This window comes from Pongo pygmaeus, chromosome 17, assembly GCF_028885625.2.
Source record: "Pongo pygmaeus isolate AG05252 chromosome 17, NHGRI_mPonPyg2-v2.0_pri, whole genome shotgun sequence".
In the NCBI taxonomy this organism is placed as follows: Eukaryota; Metazoa; Chordata; class Mammalia; order Primates; family Hominidae; genus Pongo; species Pongo pygmaeus.
Genome location: NC_072390.2, coordinates 42,788,367 through 42,812,897, shown reverse-complemented (window position 1 = coordinate 42,812,897; position 24,531 = coordinate 42,788,367).

Below are 24,531 nucleotides of genomic sequence, written 5' to 3'. Positions count from 1 at the left end.
GGAGTCGGATCTGGGAAGGCCCTTCGGAGTAGTCTTGCTTTGGGCAAGAAAGAGGCTAGGTTTTACTCCAAGCTGGGAGAATAAATGTCTTAGTCCTGAAGCGTGGATCTAAATGGTGAAAACACAGCATCCAGTAGAAACAGAACCCTTTCACATGTGATTTATGGGAGACAAGATGGGAGGTAACTGCAATGCAGAAGATGGCAGTGCCAATGCTTGTTGGTTGTTTGACTTAATAGAGATAACATAGGGTATTTTTTAAAAATTCTTTTCCCATAAAATAGAAAATGGAGTGATTAATTGAGGACGGGCAAGGAAGTTTTGAGGAAAGGAAAAAAAAAACAGGCACAGATTATTTTGGAAAGTGGAACAGAAAATTGATAGAGAAATAGAATAGGATTTCCAGGCACTTCTGAAGCTCAGTTGGGATATACTTCCATAAATTTAGGTGAAACCTATGATTGAGTGTTGTTCTTCAGCAATATTTAGTTTCTAAGGAAAAAGCACAAAGTAGGCAAAAAGGTGAGTTTAATGAGATTAGAATTTTGCCTGTGAGTACAGTTGTGGGAGAGAGTAACACTCAAGTTGAAGTTATATGAAAGGGGATAGTTTTTTTTATGAGTTATAGAATCTAAACTAAAGAGGATACCAAAGATATGAGGGACAGTAACCAATAGCAAAAACAAACCTGAAAAGAAAAGATATTCACATGATTGTAAGATCCAAAATGGCTACATAATTCCAGGAATAGGAGATACAAGATTTAGTAAACTAGAAAATGCTGAGATTATAATGGGATGCTTAGAAGAGTGAAGCAGGTGCAGCCATCAGTAATGGAAATCTATTGAGTACTTCAGTGGGATTGGGTATCTGAGCTTGCGTTGAAGAAGTAATCACTGGAGGTAAGAAGCTCAACAGTGTGAAAATCCAGAGCATGGGATGGGCCATTCATACGATGCTGAAGTCACCAAAAGAATGGTAGGGCTATGATGGTGAAAAAAATGTAAACTGTTAAAATTGTCAGTGAATAAGGAGTAATTACCAGGCAGTTGATAGATACTGCAACAAGGAGGGACAGTGGGTTGTATTGTTTGTTAACTTACTGTTCAAAAAGCTAAGGGTTTGGGGGTATGAGAGCTGAATAATCTAGGATTGGTAATAAAAGCAAAAAAGACACTCCATCTCTAACAATCTGCTATGTAGGGAATGGGAGGGAAAGGAACAGTTGGAAGTCTGCAAAGGAATCCAGTGTCTTCCAGGGATGGTCAGGTTTAAATAAAATAAGAAAAGAATGTTTAGATAAGAAGTTAATGATGATACACAATTTTACTGATAACAGAATCTGATTTAAAGACTGCATAATGGGCTAGAGGGTGGGGAGCTAGTGGCGGGAGGGATGGTAGTTATGGAGATGTGTGCGATTAAATCGTGGATAAAGGTGAGCATGTATGCCTTGAGGGGTTTGCCCTTCTAGGGGACACTGGGATCAGAGATCCACACAGCATAAATAAATTTGTCCTGATGGATTCTTGGGGAAAAGTGAATATTCAGTTTTAATTACAGAATTCTGGGAAGTAGAACTTGGCAATTTATAGCAGTGAATTCATTAGCAAGGCATAGTCTTAGGATTTTAGAAATCTCCTTTTGTCTGTCTTGATCATGATATGAGTAGGGTTATGGCCAGGTGAAGGGTGAATGACCCAGGGAAGCCAATATTAACACCACAACTGTCAGCTAACTACATTCATTGCTCATGCACCCAACTTGTGCCAATTAAATCATTTCCCCGCATTTCGAAACACAGCTGACTGCAAGGACTTATTTTATCTTTGATAACTTGAGACATCAATTCCTGGACCTACATTCCCTGCCATGTGGAAGAAGTCTATATGCTGAAGAGAGACTAAAACAACACAGAAAGAAGCAAAAAAGAAACAGGAAAAGGGGACTTCACCACACTCCAGCCTTTGGATCCAGTTCTCTCGAAGGCCAGCACTAAGCATGCCCTTTTCTAAGTAAGCCTACATATTGTACTTTTGTATTACTTTGTCACCTGCAACCAAACATACCTGATTTGTATACGTATTTAAAATAAACACACTTTAAACAGTGAGACAGTTTTAGATCCCAACCTTAAAAATTTTAAGTGGCATGACCTTGAAAGGTCATCTAATCCATTTTCTTGCCTTCGAGCAGAATGACACTTTCACCAACCAAGAATACATGTGGATTTTTAATAAATACCATCTGTTGCTGACACATGCCTGTGGGATTTGTATGTGTAAATTATAATTATGTGATACTCAAAAAATAAAAATAAAAAACAACTATACATTTCTATTGCCTGCTCTAGAAGATGATGAATCATATTAAAGAGGGCATACTTTGTTTTTCCTTTGGAAAGGGCTTTACCAATTACTTTAGAAATTGATTTTACATAAAGCTAGAACTGCCTTAATGCTATTATCTCAAAATATCTGCTTTGAAAATATATTTAACTATCAAAATTTCTAATTTTAAAGTCTTATCTTTGACAAATACTTAAGTTCTGCTATTATCAATGCAATATGGAAGAAGAAACGTAAGTTCATGGAAAAACACACTCTTCCCAGAACTGTAATGAAATGATTTCTGACATTATCAAAGGAATGTCCAGCAGACACACACTCCACAATATTGGTGTTTCTGCCACGAAAGCCAGGAACGATAATCAATGCCCAACAAATAGTAAATTGTCTAAAACGTAAAGAGAAAGATTTGTTCAGGATACTGAAAGAGTACTACCAATAGGGAGAAAGGGATGAAATACACATCAAATCAGAACACATTAAATAACATTATATTTAATATTTGATTAGTGTCAATATATGAACATGTAAGTAATATCTGAAATCAGAAACAGTCTGTCTAAGGATAGCATATCCAAATCTGGAGGAGAACCTATTTCAGGCATAACTCTGTGAAGGAGGACGTACCCAGTTACTATTCTCTCTGGAGGCCAAAACAGTGACTAAGAAAATCAGTGGAGTCCACCCCATTCCGATTATTTTCATAATGTTGCTGAAAAGAGCTCCTTAACTACGACTTTGTTTTTTTTTCAAAAAGGAGGTGTTAAATAAAATTTATTGTCCCCATTCTGTACAATACACAATATACTTAGCAAGTTTTAAAATGTGTGTTTGCAAATAAATGTATGTTTGTGTCCTTGTGTCTGTTTGTTTGTGGTTGTGTGTATTTCTGTCTGTATCAGTCTTCATAAGTATTTTTGTAGAATATCACACTGGGAATAGTGTTACAGACTATTTTTCTTGGAATTCTCCAGACAAGCAAGGCACTCTGGCACTTTATCTATAATAGATATCAGTCACTGGAATGACTTAGCAGGAATAAACTATGATATTCAAATCAAATAGGAAAACTTGTATTTTTGTACAATTTACATCTCCCAATATGATAAAAGAAATTATATTTTCTTCAAATAGTTTTCTTAACTCAATAAGCAACTCTGTCCTACTTTTGGCTAAAAGTGAAGCTAGGTTATTTCACACTCAATAACACCAAGCATTTCACATTTTATTTTTCATTTTTACTTTTTAAAAATATATGACATTTGGGTTTTGGGTTTTTTATTTTTTATTTCCATGGAATTAAATATTTTATATATTTTACAGTCTCCTTTATTTATCACATATACTATATTAAGATACTAACAATTTGTCAGAAATTTTTAACTTAAATTTTGTCCCTTTATCTTTATTTCTCAAAGTGAGTTCCAATGAACCCTAATCAAAGGAAATATTTGACATGAAGTTTTTATTACAAATACATTTGGAAAATGCGCTCACTAATATATTTAAATCCCTAGGATACACACAGACAGACACACACACACACACACACACACACACACACACACACAGAACTTTTCCCAAATTTATCTAACATTAATCTGGCACTTTATCTATAATCCAACATTTCCCAAGTTTATATCACCACAGACCACTCTGTGGGAAACACCATAGAAAATGCTGGGGGAAGTGCCATAAAACACACAACATCCCAAGGGACTCACCATAGAACGCAGAATGCCCTGTTGGAAACATTATTTTAATAGCGTTAACTTTAAGTAAGCGGGCCTACTATTCATGGAAATGGGTTACATGTAAAAAGTACCACTGTTAGGTCTGTGTATACATGTACTAGTTGCAAGGAATTCTGATTCGATACCTGTAATTGCCCTGAATTCAGTATGCCATTGAGGTATGTTTTCATTAATGTAACTGAAAACCAGTAGGAGAAGAATAAAATAAAGTCATAAAGAACACTAGATTGGGTTTTAGGTAAGATGTTTATTGCAAGACCTACCTTGCCAATAGGAACTAGCTATTATGCACACAGCAGTGGAAAACCACACTCTCCTTGACCTACAAGACAAAATGTAAGATGAGCGGTTAGTTGTAGCTTTTCTTTGTAAGCGATTAACATGAAAACCACTAGCTTCACACAACATGTCGATCTCAACCTTTGCCCTTCTTCTTGTTCTATGCAGACCTTAAATGTATCTTTTGCTTTTCTTTTTATTTTATTTTAGAATTTTTCTAAAGCATTTCCCAGCTCTATTAGAAGCTGAACTTTCTGATAGTTTGAGTATATCACAGATATATGATTCACTTTTATCTCCATCTTTGTGCTCTTCTTATCAGCTTTTAAATATAAAGTTAAAAAATACATGAGCAAACTGTACAGCCAAAATACTGAGAGCAAACTGTACAGCCAAAAGACTTCATCAAAGACTGCACCTTTGCCTTCTTATCAATTCCTTTGAGAGTGCATTCTTCCCCTATTTTTAAGTGGACTATTTCATCCTCATTAACTTTTGCAATTTTTAATGCCTATCAATTAAACTTTTATTTAAGCCTCTGGTTGATCAGAAACATCATATTTGAATAAGTGAGAAAATAGTACTAAGGAAGTAAAATAATAATCATCATCACAAAAGATATTATACAAAGAAGGAAAATGTCTCACAACAGAACCTAGCAGCTTCAAAGTTAATTTTCAGGTTCTGCATTATTTCACTGTTGTCTATTTTTAGTTAGCTAAGCTCTTCCAACAGAACTATAAAGGGAGATAAAGCAATGGATCAATAAATAGTGATTCCAAAAAATTATTTTACTATATTCTAACAGATAAGTAAATTATGTGCTAAATGTGGTTGGATTTGATTGGCTCTGTATTTTGTACTTTGCTGAAAAAGCAATATTTTACATTCAAGTCTTCTAATAAGGTCAATTAACTTTGCACGGTTTCTTCATCAGAAACAGAATCCATAATCCAAGCCAGCCATCTCACAATTGTCCACCTGTGGTCACTGGTTGCATGAGCAAGAGAACATGGATGGATCCCCACAAATGAAGAAAAATCACTGGAATAAATAATTCACTGAGTGAATAAATATCATTTTCATACCTATTGGCAGAAACTTTATTCACTCAAATTGGACGCTTCCTAGCTTTTTGCACTGTCTCAAGCCCACCGGAATTTTTACGTGCAGATATCTTTTCCTAGTAAGTAATTTCCCCTTCTTTGCAGCCTTGGCTCATATGCATTCTTCAATAAAAGTCAAATGCAGCTGCTTTCAGGAAGATGTTCATGACCTGCTTCTTGCCTGTGGTGGGGGTTAGCATATCTTCTTCTCTGAAGTGACCCCACCCTCTTCTTTTCCAGCTCTGGAATAAGAACCTCTCTAATGTAACCTACACTAATTTTTGCAATGGCACTTAACAATAATATCATCATGACCTATCGTCTTATACCTACTTGTATGTCTTTCCCAGACAACAATGCTTTCCAGATGGCAGGACTGGGTTTGTGCGTGCGTGCGTGCGTGTGTGTGTGTGTGTGTGTGTGTATGTTTTCAGCATATAAGTATTTAACAATAGAGTTTTTCCTAAGAATTGGGAAATAAGATAAATGTTGCCCTCTTACACTGAGATTTAAAACAATCAGGGATGGGCACGGTGGCCCATGCCTGTAATCCCAGCACCTTGGAAGGCCAAACCAGGAGGATTGCTTAAAACCAGGAGTTTGAGACCAGTTTGTACAAAAAAGCAAGACTCCATTTCTACAAAAAATAAAAATTAGCCAAGTATGGTGGCATACACCTGTAGTGCCAACTGCTTGGAAGGCTGAGGAGGGAGTTGAGCCCAGCAGTTCGAGGGTGCAGTGAGCTATGATCGTGCGACTGCACTCCAGCCTGGGCATCAGATCAAGACCCTGTCTCAAATAAATAAATGAAACCATAAAATAGAAATGGATACTTCTCTTTGGTTTGCAAAATCGGATCAATCAATTGTGAGCCTCCATGTATCTATCTGGTTGGCTTATAATTTGCTGCTAGTAATCTGCTGTGGGGAAAGAGCCTGCTCCAATTCTCTAATATTATACAAGATTCTCAGGGATTTTAGATACGCCAAAACATCCAGCTACTTCCTACTCTCCAGTCTACTTGGGAAAGTGTTGCTGCTGCCTGAGCGCTGAAAAGCAGCTTTCTCTTTCCATGTTAAGGCTGGGCACAGAAATCCTTCGCCAAAAGTCTCAAGGTCAGAGCTCTTAATGTTTGGTCCATTGGTATTCTTAGGGGTGTCGAAGGCCCTTTATAAAAATATAGTCAGTTGAATTATCTGATTAAACCTAATAATGTTGATTAGTGGATTAGAGGGGACACAGAGGAGTATATAATTCAGGACTCTTTCCTTCTTCTTACCCAGTTAGACATTTTTAGTAATAATTTCAGAGCTTATCAAATGTTTGGGTGATTGAGAACTAATATGTTGTATAAGGTTAGTAATTTCAGACAGATCTCCACAAGAAAAAACATGTTTGAAATTAATAAGATAAAATTAACAGAGATGGTGTAAGATTCGATGTATAAAAAAAATTTTTATACCAGTACCATGCTGTTTGGGTGACTATGGCCTTGTAGTATAGCTTGAAATCAGGTAGTGTGATGCCTCGAGATTTGTTTTTTGCTTAGTCTTGCTTTGGCTATGCAGGCTCTTTTTTTATTCCATATGAATTTTAGAATTTTTTTTTCTGACTCTGTGAAGAATGATGGTGGTGTTTTGATGGGGATTGCGTTGATGGCAGTATGGTCATTTTCACAATATTGATTCTACCCATCCATGAGCATGGAACGTGTTTCCATTTATTTGTGTCATCTATGATTTCTTTTAGCAGTGTTTAGTGGTTTTCCTTGTAGAAGTCTTTCGATTCCTTTGTTAGGTATACTTGTAAATATTTTATTTATTTATTTATTTTTTGCAGCTATTGCAAAAGGGGTTGAGTTCTTGATTTGGTGCACCAGGTTCTCACAAATCTCTATTGAAGAACTTACTCATGTAACCAAATACCACCTGTACCCCAATAACTTATGGAAAAACAAAAATAAAATAAAAAATAAGAAAAAAATAATAATAATTGCATGAGGACAAGCTTCAGGAGGCCTGGCATGATGGTCACAGTCGATCTAAAAAAGACCCATGGGTTTTATGTAAATAGAGGATTAATTTAAACTCTCAGTGTGTTAGGGGAATCCATTCCTAAGAATGGGACCTCATTTTAGGTATCCAGCAAGCACACAGCATAGCCATCTGATTATCCACCAGGGTCCAGGGAAGTGTACTCACAGAAATCCTCCATTCCAAGCACTAAGCTCTGCTCTCCCTTCTTCCTTCTGCTCAGCCCTAACTTAACTCTTCTCAAAGTAAATATTCCCCTAGAAGAGGAGGAGGAGAATAAGCCTTTGGCTCCATAATGCCAGCCTCTACTTTCTGAGGGAAATAAACCTTAGGGAAAATCTAAGATTTACACTAGGGAATAAATCTAAGTAGGGAAGGAAAATCTTAACACCAGATAGTTCCTTTTTATTTTGTATTAGAGCACTTGTTAAGCATTCTTCAGAGGAAAAGATGAGTCAGCCAGGTCAGCAAAAATAAGAAATCACTGAAGTGAACGTTGAAAGCATCAATTCGAGGACATACGAACAGGCAGCCTTAGTGGATTGTTTTCAAGAGTTGTAGCCCCTTTGCAGTTGGTGAAGATGGATGCATCAGGGTGTCTTCACTACTTTAGTCAATGCCCAAATCTATTTCCTGTGGCTCAAGTTCCTGATGCACCAAAAAAAGCCTTCTAACTATAGCTTGGCTTCCTATATAGATCTCTGAGTATAGGTAAACAAATGTACACATTAAAAAGCATGATTAGTTGTTTATTTCAGCTTTCATGGCAGTTCTTTTTTTCTTACTGTAAGGTAATACATTGGCATTCTGGTTTTGTAAATTAGCCTCAGGAGCTTTGATGATGTGAATTTTTAGCTGGAGAAGTGGATTCCCTACAAATGGGCTGAAAATAGGCAACAGGTGGAAAGTCACATCAGGATCATGCAACCAGGCAGCCTTGGAAGACCAGACCACCAGGAAGCTGCCCCAGCAACTTCTAGAAACATCGGGCACTTTCCCATCCTCTCTTCAGCAGTCTATATCTGTATAAGGGACTCAATAGCTGTCTGTTGAGTGATTAAAGCTTTAAAATTTCTATAGCATTGTATAGATCATAAAACATTTCCCCAAACATTGTTTTTTTGATATTTGAGACATTACTGAGGGCTATATACGGATGTTTATATTCACATTTTATAGGTTAAAAAAAAATCTGAGACCCAGAGTTTGGATCACTTCCTTGAGATCACAAAGCTAGTAATGAACCAAGCCACAATACAATCCAAAAAATTACTGCAAGTATTTTTAAGCTAGGTGCATTGTTAATGCCTGGCTAACAAAAATATATCATTCAAAACAGAGAGAAAAAATAATTTCTAAGAGTTATGCAGCTCTAACAATGTGCAGGACACTGTTCTAGGAAATTTACATACATTAATTTGGTTAGTCCTTATGATAATCCTGTTATGTTAGTACAAATTATCATTCCCATTTTACAGGTGAAGAAACTAAATCTTGGAGAAGTTATATAGGTCTTCCAAAGTAGCAAGGTGCAGAAGTGGCAGAATTAAACCCAGACACACCAGAACCTATGATGTTACCCTATATCATACTGGGAATATATAAGAAACCCTTTCCTGGTTGGACACCATAAATCTTGGATTCTGCTTCCAGCTTAATTTTTTCATATGTGGAAGGCATCTTTTCCCTTTGGCCAAATTTTAGATTATCTTTCTGTGCACATGTTTCACATGCTTGCACTTGAAAATATGTCACTTCCTCCAACGCCTCCACATCTCCCAATTCATATTGACTAAGATAAGGACAATCCCAGGAATTAACCACCTATACTCCAAATTCTTGATTTTTCTAATCTGATAGAAGCTGCTTCTAAATAAGCCACTTACGATAGGCAAGTTAAGTTACAATTACAATCTATTGAAAGATAGTTCCATTGGAATACCAAATGTTAAATAAATTCGTTTCCCCACTTTCCTGTTTATATTTATGAGATTTCAAATCAACTTATTAGACATCAATCTACATTGTAATAGGTATTTAATCCAACTTGTCATTTGTAATATTACTGAGAACATTCTCTGCTTAGGTCATTGACCACAATTATCTATGTTACTCTTTCATCCAAGGAATATGTATTAAACCACTAGTAATAGTAAGGCCTAAGCCTAAGCTGAATCCTCTGTGAAACAAGGCAAAGGACACAGTTCTTGTTGTCAAGAGCTTACTGTTTATTAGAGTTAAAAATGTACACAAATCAGTATAAAAATTAGTAGAAAAAGAGTGTTATTAGGTGCAAAAGGCTTTTGAAAATAAAGGGATCCTGAAAGCTTGGAGTAGAGATTGTTCCATTTGTTTTAAGGAATAAGGAAGGCCTCATAAAGAAAGTCACATTTAAGTTGGAGTTGAGCAGCAATGCTTAGGAAATAGGCTCTTCCAGTTTGAGCCAACAGCAAAAGAATGGGACTGAGATGATGCAGAACACTGAGCTAGTTTGGCTGGAACAACACATAGATTGAAGGACGTAACAAGAAATCCTTTGGAAAGGTAGGGTGAGGCCAGAGTCCGTGGCATCTTGACAGAGAAGCTGTGCATTTTACTCTAAAGCAACCATGGGAGGAAGTAAAGTTCATTTTGTTACATAGCATGGTGGTTTAAAAAGGGGGCATTGGAGTAAGATTACATTTCCAGATTTGCCATTGAGTACTTTGTTGACCTTGAATGAATCATTTAACCTTTCTAAGCCTCAGTTTCCTCATCTATAAAATGATAATAAATATAAGAACTATAGGTCAAAAGGTTGTGACAGCAATTAAATCAAGCAATGCTTACGGAAGAAGCCTTGACATTGAGGTTGTCAAGAACAGTTACTCAGGAAACATTATTAGTATTAAATGAGCAAATAAATATCGAGAGACTTTTGGAACACTCATAATTCACTTTGGGTGCCTTGGAATAATTTCTAACTCATTGGTGCCTTTTTGCCTATGACGAAAGGGCTTTGACATCATATTCCAAGTGTGTGTTGAGCCCTGTGTGGATCCCACCTCCATTCAGCTGTTCACCTACCTCTGTGATTGCACTGGTCCTTCTATTCTAACAGGTGCATCACACTGAGAGTTTAATCCTGGATTCGTATAAAACCTGTGGGTCTGTTTTAGATGAGCTGTGACCATCATGTCAGGCCTCCTGAATCCTGTCCTTATGCCATTATTTTTTTTTCCATACACAAAATTTTACACCATCTCTGTTAATTTTATCTTATTAATTTCAAACATGTTCTTCCTTATGGCAATCTTTCTAAAATTACTAATCTTATGTAACGTATTAGTTTTCAATCACCAGAACATTTGATAAGCATTGAAATTATCACTTGAAATATCTAACTGGGTAGGAAGAAGGAAAGAGTCCTGAATAATATACCCTTCTGTGTCCCCTCTAATCCACTAATCAACATTATTAGGTTTAATTACGTAATCTAACTGACTATATTTTTCTTAATATGTACTTCTTGCTCAAAAGGTCATCTTGAAGTATTGAATCAAATACTCTGCCCAATTGGGATATAATTTATCTGTCTCACTACCCATAATCAAAAGGTAAACAAGCTGTTATTTTCATGACTCATTCTTTGTAAACACATGCTGGTTCTTAGTGATCTCTGTTCTCTTTGCTGAGCACTCTCAAAATATTTGTTTAATATCAATGCCTTTCTCAAAGTTCCCAGTGTGCATTCAGGGAAAGTTTGCTCATAGGTAAAGGTCTAGCCAAATTTCCTTCACAGGAGCATTTCCAGGAAAGTTGATATGGATTCTGTGTGGATAGGTAGCATAAAGATGGATCAGCAGCAGGACACGGTGGCTCACGCCTGTAATTCCAGCACTTTGGGAGGCCAAGGTGGGTGGATCACGAGGTCAGGAGTTCAAGACCAGCCTGGCCAAGATGGTGAAACCCCATCACTACTAAAAATACAAAAATTAGCCAGGCGTGGTGGCATGTGCCTGTAATCTCAGCTACTCGGGAGGCTGAGGCAGAGAATTGCTTAAACCCGGGAGGCGGAGGTTGCAGTGAGCAGAGATCGCGCCACTGCACTCCAGCCTAGGTAACAGAGGGAGACTCTGTGTCAAAAAAAAAAAAAAAAAATCAGCTACTTTGCTCTGTCTCCTGTCTCCTGACCCATCTTTAAATGACCTATCCACACAGAATCCTTATTTAATACCTATACCTATTTAACATATTATGAAATATGTTTATTACAGAGTCCTTTATGTCTAAAGGCAAATCAAGTAAGTTCTTAATTCTTATATATTATACTATTTTAAGGGTAATTTTGGTATATTTTACAATAAAAAGAACATATTCCAAGGTTTGTCATTTAATTTTTATGTGGAATCATTATTATGCAAACAAAGAATACACCAATTAATTTTGTTTCCTGAAGTCATTTCATTCAAAGACAACAGCAGGAAATTCCACTGTTTCAAACAGGCATTAGCAGTTAATGGTACAAAAAAATTAACAGAGAATGCTACAGTTTTATTCTGCCCAGCAATCAGAGAAAAGGCTCCTACTGTAGAATGTATTCTATCAAAAGGAGTTGAAAGGGGCTTCCTTAGACCCTGACCACCAGCTCCATTTGTAGTTCATTGTCCCAAATCTCTTGTTCTAAAAAGCTTTTGTAGAACAACACCTTGACAACTTGTTCTGTCACTTCCATTGCACTTTGTCCAATACATCAGGTCAATATACTTTTCTTCTGACTCAGCAGGATGCTGGCATCATTCCAAACCTGCTGAGTCCCAATCTTGGCTTCATAGAAATTTTAAAAAATAAAATCAATGAGAGAAAAAAATGTCTCTGGCTAGCTCAGCTGACATAGCCACAGGCAGGAGCTGGCTGGTGCTATTTGGTATTATTCATATGACCAGCCAGACATAGACTTTGTTATTGCACAGTTTCCCCTGCCAACCAAGTCACTCAATCCTTGCAATCAGTGCTAGTGCTTCAGGGTAAAAATAAATAAATAACAGTCATAACCTAGCACACATACTGGATGGTGCTGTGAATACACACAGAACAGCAGGATTGGGAGATTTAGGCTGCCAGGGTCTAAACTGGCTAATCAAGTCTCAATTTTTTTTAATGTTTTGTCAGTTAACATATTGTGACCATGAAATTACTTCTTTGAAAAGGAGCTTGCTTTAGGTAATACCGCTCTTTCTAAAAGAAAATCTACCGACTATTGCATCATTGAGTAAGAGCACCTAGCATGGGCTACTGAAAGTCAAGAGAAAAAAGGGAAAGGTTACCTAATAAGTCACTAGAAGCAATCCTTTGCTTTGAAGTATATGAACTCCTGAAAGGCTTTGGGTGCTACTTCTCCATGCAGGGGCCTAGTGATGTTATAATTCATCCAGAAAGCCTCACTTCAGAATTGGAAAAATAGAAATATAAACTTATCCAACTTGGCATGAGAATGTAAATGGGTGTGAATAATTGAAAGCAAGCAGAGTTTACCATATTGCAGCCAAAATTCAAACAGCCTGCTGGCTCCTGCTACCTAGGAAAGCCATCTAAGCCATTATCTCCTGTGCCACTCTTTCTACTTTTCTTTAAGAAAACTATAGCAAGAGGATTTATATTTTGAAGGCGAATACCAGATATGAGCACTTTAAAGAATGAGTAGGCATATCTTTAAAATGCTGGAGAGGCAAATATTTAGAAGAAAGCAAACCTATTCATATTGCGAACTCTGTCTTTGCTCTGGTCTGCTGAGTAATGGGATTTTTCATCCCAAAACAGTAGCAAAGGATGTTTAAATGTTGAAGATGTGATAGGAAAGTAGGTTGCTATAGGCAATTCCATTTCTATTACCTGTATTAAAAGAAAAAAGAGCATCATTCCAGTAAGGGAAGGAAATACCTCTTTTCATCAGCAACACTAGAATTTCACAGCTTTGCTTCACTATTCTAACTTCTAAATTAGCCCTCAGTCCCCACCATTACACCACACTATAAGCTAGACTTTGTGCAAAATGTAACATACACATATTACCCCCATGCATGACGTCCAAATTAAAGACACAGTTTTATATTAGTGTAAGTCACGTGCCCAAGTAGAATTTCATTTATAAACAGAATTTCCTATTTTCACCTTCATAAGATAGGAGAAAAAAGATAAAAAATAAAAAACTAGTGAAAATTTTTTAAGTAAAACCCGATCAGTTGTCACTGGGACACAAATTGTTTGAAGTAAAAGGTTAATTTCATCAGTGGAAAAATTACAATCAGAGTAGAAATGTCAGTAATCAAACAGAAGTGGGTAGTAATGACAACAAATATAGAAAAGCAGTGGCAAGCTAGATAGAACATGGAACAACTAACAAAAACATGTTATTGAGTTAGGCCAGTAGAGAGAATACATGACCAATAAATCCCAATTTGATTAAGGAGGTTAAGAAGTAACTAGGCGGCCAGGGTGGTGACTCATGCCTATAATCCCAGCACTTTGGGAGACAGAGGCTTGTGGATCATCTGAGGTCAGGAGTTCAAGACCAGCCTGGCCAATATGGTAAAACCCAGTCTCTACTAAAAATACAAAAGTTAGCTGGGCGTGGTGGCAGGCACCTGTAATCCCAGCTACTCGGGGAGGCTGAGGCAGGAGAATAGCTTGAACCCAGAAGGTGGAGGTTGTGGTGAGCCAAGATGGTGCCATTGCATTCCAGCCTGAAAACAGAACACAACTCTGTCAAAAAAAAAAGAAGAAGAAGAAGTAACTAGGAGAAGAGAAAGAAGATAACTCACTACTGATTGTGGAAAGAGATTGTAGCCTCTTAATCTGTCAAGTGTCTGGGCTTAACAAAACAGTTTTAAACATCTTTCTTTGTCTTAAATAGCAATATCCCACCTGACTCCTGCCTTTTATAAGTCCTTCCTGTATAAAGAATAATATAGTTCATTTCTGAAAGCCAAGCAGATGAAACCTGACTACAGAAAAATCCATTTTGAGTGGTAAAATAAGCAATGTTTTCTTCTTTTATCGAACGTGAGCCTCAGTTATTCCCTGAAATGGAATCATCACAACAATACTCAACCTTGGAGAAGAAGCTTACTCTTTCACTGGGGCCTGACGCTGTCTGGCAAGGAAACTAATCACTTCCTACAGAAGGCGGGGCAGCATTTCCCAGTATAGAGGCAAGGCGGTGCCCAAATCACTGAACAGACGTTTCAAACTTCACAAGCCTGCCACCAAGAGCTGCACCCTAAGAAAATGCTTGCTCCATAGGTTGATAGGTCTCCCCTGGGGTCTGTAATTCTCACCATCACATGTAATTAGCTTCATCATATCAAATGCTCCCCTCACTTCAAATTGAGAAGACTGATGGAGGCCATCTGAAACGGGGTTCAAAAGCAGATAGACAAGCAACTTCAGCAAAGTCTCAGGATACAAAATCAATGTACAAAAATCACAAGCATTCTTATACATCAATAACAGACAAACAGAGAGCCAAATCATGAGTGAACTCCCATTCACAATTGCTTCAAAGAGAATAAAATACCTAGGAATCCAACTTACAAGGGATGTGAAGGACCTCTTCAAGGAGAACTACAAACCACTGCTCAAGGAAATAAAAGAGGATACAAACAAATGGAAGAACATTCCATGCTCATGGGTAGGAAGAATCAATATCGTGAAAATGGCCATACTGCCCAAGGTAATTTACAGATTCAATGCCATCCCCATCAAGTTACCAATGACTTTCTTCACAGAATTGGAAAAAACTACTTTAAAGTTCATATGGAACCAAAAAAGAGCCCGCATTGCCAAGTCAATCCTAAGCCAAAAGAACAAAGCTGGAGGCATCACACTACTTGACTTCAAACTATACTACAAGGCTACAGTAACCAAAACAGCATGGTACTGGTACCAAAACAGAGATATAGATCAATGGAACAGAACAGAGCCATCAGAAATAATGCCACATATCTACAACTATCTGATCTTTGACAAACCTGACAAAAACAAGAAATGGGGAAAGGATTCCCTATTTAATAAATGGTGCTGGGAAAACTGGCTAGCCATATGTAGAAAGCTGAAACTAGATCCCTTCCTTACACCTTATACAAAAATCAATTCAAGATGGATTAAAGACTTAAATGTTAGACCTAAAACCATAAAAACCCTAGAAGAAAACCTAGGCAATACCATTCAGGACATAGGCATGGGCAAGGACTTCATGTCTAAAACACCAAAAGCAATGGCAACAAAAGCCAAAATTGACAAATGGGATCTCATTAAACTAAAGAGCTTCTGCACAGCAAAGGAAACTACCATCAGAGTGAACAGGCAACCTACAAAATGGGAGAAAATTTTTGCAACCTACTCATCTGACAAAGGGCTAATATCCAGAATCTACAATGAACTCCAACAAATTTACAAGAAAAAAACAAACGACCCCATCAAAAAGTGGGCGAAGGACATGAACAGACACTTCTCAAAAGAAGACATTTATGCAGCCAAAAAACACATGAAAAAATGCTCACCATCACTGGCCATCAGAGAAATGCAAATCAAAACCACAATGAGTTACCATCTCACACCAGTTAGAATGGCAATCATTAAAAAGTCAGGAAACAACAGGTGCTGGAGAGGATGTGGAGAAATAGGAACACTTTGACACTGTTGGTGGGACTGTAAACTAGTTCAACCATTCTGGAAGTCAGTGTGGCGATTCCTCAGGGATCTAGAACTAGAAATTCCATTTGACCCAGCCATCCCATTACTGGGTATATACCCAAAGGACTATAAATCATGCTGCTATAAAGACACATGCACACGTATGTTTATTGCAGCATTATTCACAATAGCAAAGACTTGGAACCAACCCAAATGTCCAACAATGATAGACTGGATTAAGAAAATGTGGCACATATACACCATGGAATACTATGCAGCCATAAAAATGATGAGTTCATGTCCTTTGTAGGGACATGGATGAAATTGGAAATCATCATTCTCAGTAAACTATCGCAAGAACAAAAAACCAAACACCGCATATTCTCACTCATAGGTGGGAATTGAACAATGAGAACACATGGACACAGGAAGGGGAACGTCACACTTCGGGGACTGTTGTGGGGTGGGGGGAGGGGGGAGGGATAGCATTGGGAGATATACCTAATGCTAGATGACGAGTTGGTGGGTGCAGCGCACCAGCATGGCACATGTATACATATGTAACTTACTTGCACGTTGCGCACATGTACCATAGAGTCTAAAGTATAATAATAATAATAATAAAGGAAAAAAAAACTGTACTGGGATTAAATACTTGTACTCACAAAGGAAATAGGAAGAATCAAGATAGGATATATAATTTCCAAATTGCCAGATAAAAACAACAAAAAAGTGAGTCAAATGAAATACAAATAAAAGGATGAAATGTGATAGACAAGGTAACTGTTAATAAAACCACTGTGGGTTGAGAAATTTTAATGTTATACATTTAATGTCTAAATATGAAAATGAAAGATTTTTTGTAATAAAAAATTACAGTGACAAAAACACTAGAATAAATTAAAAATTCAAAAAAAAAAAAGCAGATGGACTGTAAGGAAGTTCATATTCACTGAGGCTTATTTTTATACTTTCAAATGTTTGAACTTCTAAAATTAGTAGACTCTAAGAGTTTATTTTGTTTATTTAATCTGTATTTCTTTTAATATTGTGAGTTTGTTTTCTTTTTATATAAACAATGCTAAGTTAAACAAATATGAAACAATTTTTTTAATTTAGCATGAACTTTAAGTTTTTTTCTTATTTAACATACCAAAAGTCCCAATCTATATAAATGATTGTTAGTATAGGTCTTAGCTATCGTCAATATCATTATTCTCTTTACAACAAAGTAATTTCCTCAAGAATTCATAAGCTCTATTAAATGGAAGCATTATATTTCAGACTAAATCAGATGATTTCATGAGATAAGACTTGAGAAAATATATTTGATTGAATAATTTGATTATTTTCCTGGTAACTCCATGAGGCCTCCAGGTTTCTGCCATGTACACAAACTCCTATAATCTCAAATTTGAACTCAGATCTTTCTGATTCTAAAGTTTATGCCCTTTCAATTTCACCTTCAAGTAGCCTGAGAAATGTCCTGTTACTGAACTACAGCAATAGTATTTTACCAGATAGGTAGACTGACATTTCCTGCATTTACACTGATATTTTCTTCAAAAATGGCATACGGCCTCAGGGATGATTTAGACACAGATGTTATCTTTCTACATTGTTTTTTTCTGTGATTATTTGGTGTGAGCTATAAATCAGATAACTATGGATCTAAGTCAAATACTAATTTATGTATCAAATGTGCTCTCTATCATACATTTATGTTGACCTATCTATGTGCTTGAAGAAAAAAGGAACTTAGTGAGCATTACTGTGCTAATTCAGATCTGCTGAGAAGATGAACTAAATGTGCAAAAAAGTTATTAGGAAGTGAGCATGATGTAGGTCTGACACCTGGGGAAGGAGAAAGGAAATGGAGAATAACTGGGTAGTAGGAGTTTTTAACTCCAGCAGAATTCCAAGAAAATTTCAGCCAGGTTGATAGGAGTCCTCCAGTAAAAGTCACCTGTAGGAGGAGTCCTGCATCTCACTGGAGGAGGCCACCTTAGTACTGTGCTCAGTCATTGAGAGCAGCTCACCAGGAAGTACAGTCTAAGAGCAAATGCATGGGTGAATCTATAGAGAGACAGCTGCTGGGGCCATCAGTCAATTATGTTCCCCCAGCAGAAGATATGATAGGTATATTTTCTTGGCCACCATAATTAGAGCATCTTTGCAACATTTCATGTGTGTAGCCAAACCACCAAGAGCTGTATGACCTGCACAGAACAACCACGTGGTTGGAGTAAGGAGAGTGTAATCATCACTTACCATACAAGCCTTGAAAACTAGACTTTCCTCCAAAATAATCGCTACTAAAACGACATGACCCTATTGAAATGAAAGCTAGGATGAAGGGATCTAAGAATAATCTAAATATCATTACAAGATACAAGTTTCACAGAGAGTTAATGTTGTTTATGAATGTCTGAAGATCAGACAGAGATATATCAGTGTATGCCCTTGAGAAATACAAAGAAAATTTTCATTTTTACAAGTACAAAATCTTACTGTCAAAGAACACTACTGGAAGCAAATACTAAGGTAAGCAGAACAGGAACACTGGGCATAAAAAAGAGAGAGATACTTCATGCAGGGTAGAGACACCTAAAGTAAGTAAATCCTGAAAAGTAATATCAAGGCAAGATGTCTTTAGAGTCTGAGCCTGAGAGGACCACCTTGGAAGGCAAGGTCTAGATGTCTCAGGGCTGAAGCACGCAGTTGAAGACAGAAAATCTTTCTGATCTAGACTTAGCTTTAAAAGGCAGAAAAGCAACTGCACAGAAGCCATATTTTGAGTATTTCACGTAACAGAAAGAAAACTCTCAATCCAAGGACCCTCTCTCTGGGAAATCCTCCTAATAAGCTAAGAAAATTCACAACATTGAAATATGAAAACTCAAAAAAAAGCAGTATGATATAAACCATATAAAGTTATTGACAATAAAAATGATGAAAATGAACCTAATGATATTTCAATAAACAGAGAATATACTAGGAAACTTTGTCAAGAAAGTAAATGAAAGTGAGAAATACATTGAGAAAGCAATAGCAGCTTTGAAAATGCCATAATTTTTAAAAGAAAAACTCTGAAATTACATGGCTAGACATCAAGGGAATATAAAACCAAAAGTTCCCAAGGAAAAATTTTCAGAAATGAAAGCTAAAATAGAAGGAATACTGTTGTGGGTGGCAACTATCTGAGGCTGCTGTCACGTAGGCAGGAAAAATATTTTACTAAGACGGTTGCAGGTAAAGAAAGTCAGGTTTATTAGACAAAGTACGAAAATATGTTGCAAGGAAGCAATGGGCAGCTCAGCAACAGAAAAGCTGACTGCAAAGAGACAAAGGCTTGCTGAGGATTTTATAAGACGGTACATGTGCTGGAGAGGGCTACATGCAGTACTGATAATGCCAAGGTTGTAGCTAACTAATTTGTGTATTTCTATCAGGCTGGTGATAGCTGGGTGCAGGAAGATTGTTAGTTATTTGCACAGGAGGGCTGCGTGTCCTGGACCATGAAGAAAGGCAGACTTAGAGCTTGTCTGCTTTCTCTTTTTGCTTTCCCCAGCATCTGTCAGCCTGACTCTCCTTCTCTTACTAGGACTTCACATTTCCCAAGAAAAAAAAATTCAGAAATAAAAGCTAAATAGAAGGAATATGAGAATAAATGTATATCACAGAATGTACAAAGGCCAATGTAGAATGGAAAGAAAATGTATAAAAATTTAAACAGAAATGAATTAAGAGAACAAAAGAATTTGCAAGAAAAGTAAAATCCAAGCTAAGAAGATAAAATACATAAAAAAAATGGAGTCACCAAAAGGCAAACTAAAGCAAAGAGATAAATCACATATTTAAAACTATAGTCTAAGAAGATAACCCTGAAGTAAAATTTTTTAAACATACATGTTTAAATCTACATTTTGGGGGGCATATAATATACAACATAAATCACAACCCAGAGTAAACCATGAGAATTCAAAGACACAGAAAATAAATTTTGGGAAAACTAGTCTAAAAGTCTAAGTCAAATATATGAGGGAAGAAAATCAGACTGATAATTGATTTTTGACATAAATATTACATGATAGAAAACAATGAGCAACAATTTAAAGATAATCAGGGAAATAAACTATGAGCCAAGAATTCTATAGTCAAACTCTCCAGTTATAAAAGTGAAAGATAAGCAATTGTAGATTTTAAAAAGAACTCAGATAATACTGTTCTCACATTATTTCCCAAAGAATATACTAAATGATAAGTTTCCAGCAAATTTAAAATGGTTGGAGAAGCTGTCATATAACTGTGGAGATAAGGTTTAATATATTTGTAGAACTCGGCTTTAAAATATATAGGAATAAAGTTGACAAAATAATATGCATATGTTACATGCTCTAATAATGTAGAAGTAATTAAAAGCAATGAAAAAGAAAAAAGAGAGGAAAAGAAGGAGGGATTAACTGAAAAATAGGAAAAAAAATTACCAATTTTCATGACAGATAATAGCTGGAAGTAAAAGGGATATGCTTCATGATGAAAAATCAGACAGAAATGTAAGCATATTTTAGACCCGAAGTTGTCAGTGGGCCAAATCCAGCCTGTTGCTTGTTTGCGTAAGCAATGTTTTATGGGAACACAGCCGTGCCCATTAATTTACATATTGTCTGTGATTGCTTTCACAATCACAGTGGCAGAATGAAGCAGTTGGCTCACAAGCCTAAAATATTTACTGTCTGGTCCTTTCTAAAAAAAATTGCTGACCATTCTTTTATAATATGAACATCAACATTAAAATGAAATAGTGAACAAATTGGAAAATGGGCAAGTGGATGGGGAAGAGAATTAGAAAGCAACTACTAGCTAACTTTAATGTTACTCGTAGTAAATCAAGAGTTGGATATAAAGAAGTACGCTAATCTCAATTGCCCAATGAACAAATGAGGCAAAGGGAAGAAATTTATTAATTTAAGGAAATGCCTGTGAGAGAAAATGGGAAAAGAACCAGCAGAGGCTGGAGCAGCCATCAGACAACAGTACAGATCTGACCACAAGTGAAAGAAAGAAAAGAAAAGAAATTGAGTGGATATATAATAGACTATAGTGAAATTCTAAAGAAAATTCAGCAAGACCCATCAGCAAATCCCAGAACCCAAGTGGCTCATCACAGGAGCCTCTGTCTGGGAGGAATGACTCTACCTTGGTATTCCAACTGCATTCGGTCATTGGCTGGGGACAGCCAATGGCAAGAATAGGCCTGGTACCATTGCAGGGATGGATTTCAAGAGTGCCGCAGCAAAAACCTTTGGGCAATTATACACGTAAATGCATCCGAGAGATGCTTTCTTTTGACTGCTACAGTTTTGCCCACAGAGAGGCTTCTTAGCATAGTTCAGGGAGCAGCTTTTCTGTTATTTCCACAGGCTTCTTTTCCTCATAGGAAACTTAGAAAGCAGAAATGAGTGTGACAGCCTGCAGCTCCCACCACAGCAGCTGTTTTCAGAAACACAACTGAGACTCATCCTCACCCTCCACTATCCATTCAAAGTTCCTCTCACCCTCAGCTATCACCCCAGTATGTTTTAGTAAACTTCCAGGTGGTTTGAGTTAAACCTTCAATTCTAAGAGGTCAGAACTGTTGATAATCATGCTCTTCTCAGTCCAGATTCGCCATACATGTCCATTTACAATAACAATAGGCCAAGGAAGTAACAGGAGGCACTCAAATGGGCTGCCGGGGTTCCATATACATACCATCTCGCCATCATTTTGTAAAAGAAGCGCCACCTCCTCTTTTTGATTAAGATCAATTATCACTGACATAATCACATTTTTGTTCACGTGGTATGCCTAGGCACTAAGAGTTCAACATGCTCAAGAAGCAGTGATAACATGTAATTTAATGGAACCTTGTCTGTGTCCTCTAGCTAGACAGCATGCACTTGAGAACCAAGACCTCAAACCCTGTAGAGTCTAGAGTTTTAGGGATGGGAGGATCCAAATTCCCCTAGTGGTCACTTAGAGTAAAGGAAAGTGAAGCCATTTCTTTCACCATTGGTCTCTGGACATGTGCCTCACCATAGGCTTGCCTGGGTGTGCTCACAGTACAGCAGCTGCCCTCCTTGTCTGCAGGGGTGCCTCATAACATTGCCGCTGCCTCCTCCAAGTGAGTGATTCAAGAGAGAGAGAACAAGAGCACGCATCCAAGCCAGTGGCTGCACTCTTTTCATAACCTAATCCTAGAAGTAACATCTCAACACTCTTGCCATGTTTTATTCACTAGAAATGAATCACTTAGTTCAACTCACATTCAAGAGGAGAATAAAGTTCCACCTCTTGAGGGGAGGACTATCAAAAATGTGTGGGCACATTCCTAAAACCACCAAAAACACCAACAAGTATTTTTTTCTTTTGGGAGATAGACAATATGATTTTAAAATTAATATAAAATCAAATAAGCAAAAACATCTTTTTAACAATTGAAAAAATATCGTGATAAAAGAGCTTTTCCTACTGTATATTAAATCACATTATTATGTTTCTATAATTAAAAAAATTAATATTTGTGCATGAACCAGTGGAAAAGAATAGGAAATCCAAAATAGATCCAAGTACATCTGGAAATTCATTAAATGACATTCTATCATATCAGTAGAAGAAAGGTAGACCTTTTAAAAATGTTGATTGGGAAACTGAATGTTTATTTGAAAAATAATCACTGGAAGAATAATCCAAAAACTATTTTATTAAAAAAGAAGTTATCTATACAGAAAGACAGGGGACCTAGAGACAGACTAGGAAGTGAAATTTCACTAAAAATGCTCTGATATATAGTGCTAATTTTGGAAGTACATGCTTCATATATCTAACAATTAAATAGGCTGGGCACAGTGGCTCACACCTGTAATCCCAGCACTTTGGGAGGCTGAGGTGAGCAGATCACCTGAGGTCAGGAGTTCCAGACCAGCCTGGCCAAAATGGTGAAACCCCATCTCTACTAAAAATACAAAAATTAGCCAGGCATGGTGGCACACACCTGTAATCCCAGCTACTTGGGAGGCTGAGACATGAGAATCATTTGAATCCGACAGGCAGAGGCTGCAGTGAGCCAAGATTGCGCCACTGTGCTCCAGCCTGGGCGACAGTGAGACTCTGTCTAAAATAAAGAAAAACAAATAAATAAATAACAACAACAACAAAGCAATCTTCAAAACTGCAAATACATTTAAACAAACAAACCTAATGGCATGTCAAGTTGGTGACATAATCATATGGAGAAGATCTGGAATGTAGGACATTCTTTGGGACATCCAAACTTGTTTTTACAGTAAAACAATAAGAAGGAAAAAAGTAGGCCAGGCACGGTGGCTTGTGCCTGTAATCTCAGCACTTTGGGAGGCCAAGGTGGACAGATCACTGGAGGTCAGGAGTTCAAGACCAGCCTGGCCAACATGGTTTAGTAGAAACCCCGTCTCTACTAAAAATACAAAAATTAGCCAGGCATTGTGGCCTGTGCCTATAATCCCAGCTACTCAGGAGGCTGAGGTGAGAGAATCGCTTGAATCCGGGAAACAGAGGTTGCAGTGAGCCGAGATCATGCCACTGCCCTCCAGCCTGGACAACAGAGTGAGACTCTGTCTGACAAAAAAAAATATATATATATATATATATATGTATATAAAAAGGGAACTAAATTATACTAAAAGATATTCGTGACTCAAATGACAACTGAATATAAAGTAATGGCCTTGTTTATATTTTGAAATAAACAAAACTTTTGACTTTTTAAAAATCAAAAGAAACCAAAATATATTTTTGCGACAATTAAGATAATTTGGTTATAATCCAGATAACAGATTAAATCAACAGTTATTATTACCATTAGGCCTAAAAGAGAGCAGGGAGAGAGTGGATACCACAATCTAGGAAGACCCATGACTGAACCACAAATCTGCCCTGAAAAAGCCATCATCTTAGTTAGAGAAGCACAGCCTGCCTGCCCAGCAGAAAAGCGACCAGGAAATAAACTTCTGACCCTACCTTCCTGCCCCCCAAGCTTATTCTCCTCCACAAATGGGAGCCAAAGGAAAGGGGAGTTCAGTGATGCAGTTTAGAGCAGAGTCTTCCATCACTCAGAGCACAGTGGAGATGGGCTGAGGACAAACATAGAAAGGCAAACCAGGAATAACCAGTGCCCCAAAGAAATAATGTTAAATTTATTAGGTGAGCTAATAGTATTAAGATTATGTTAGAACAGGCTCCGATTTTGGGGGAGATGTATTGAATGTGTAGGGATAATATGACACAATGTTCAGGACATTCTTTTTAAAACTTCAAC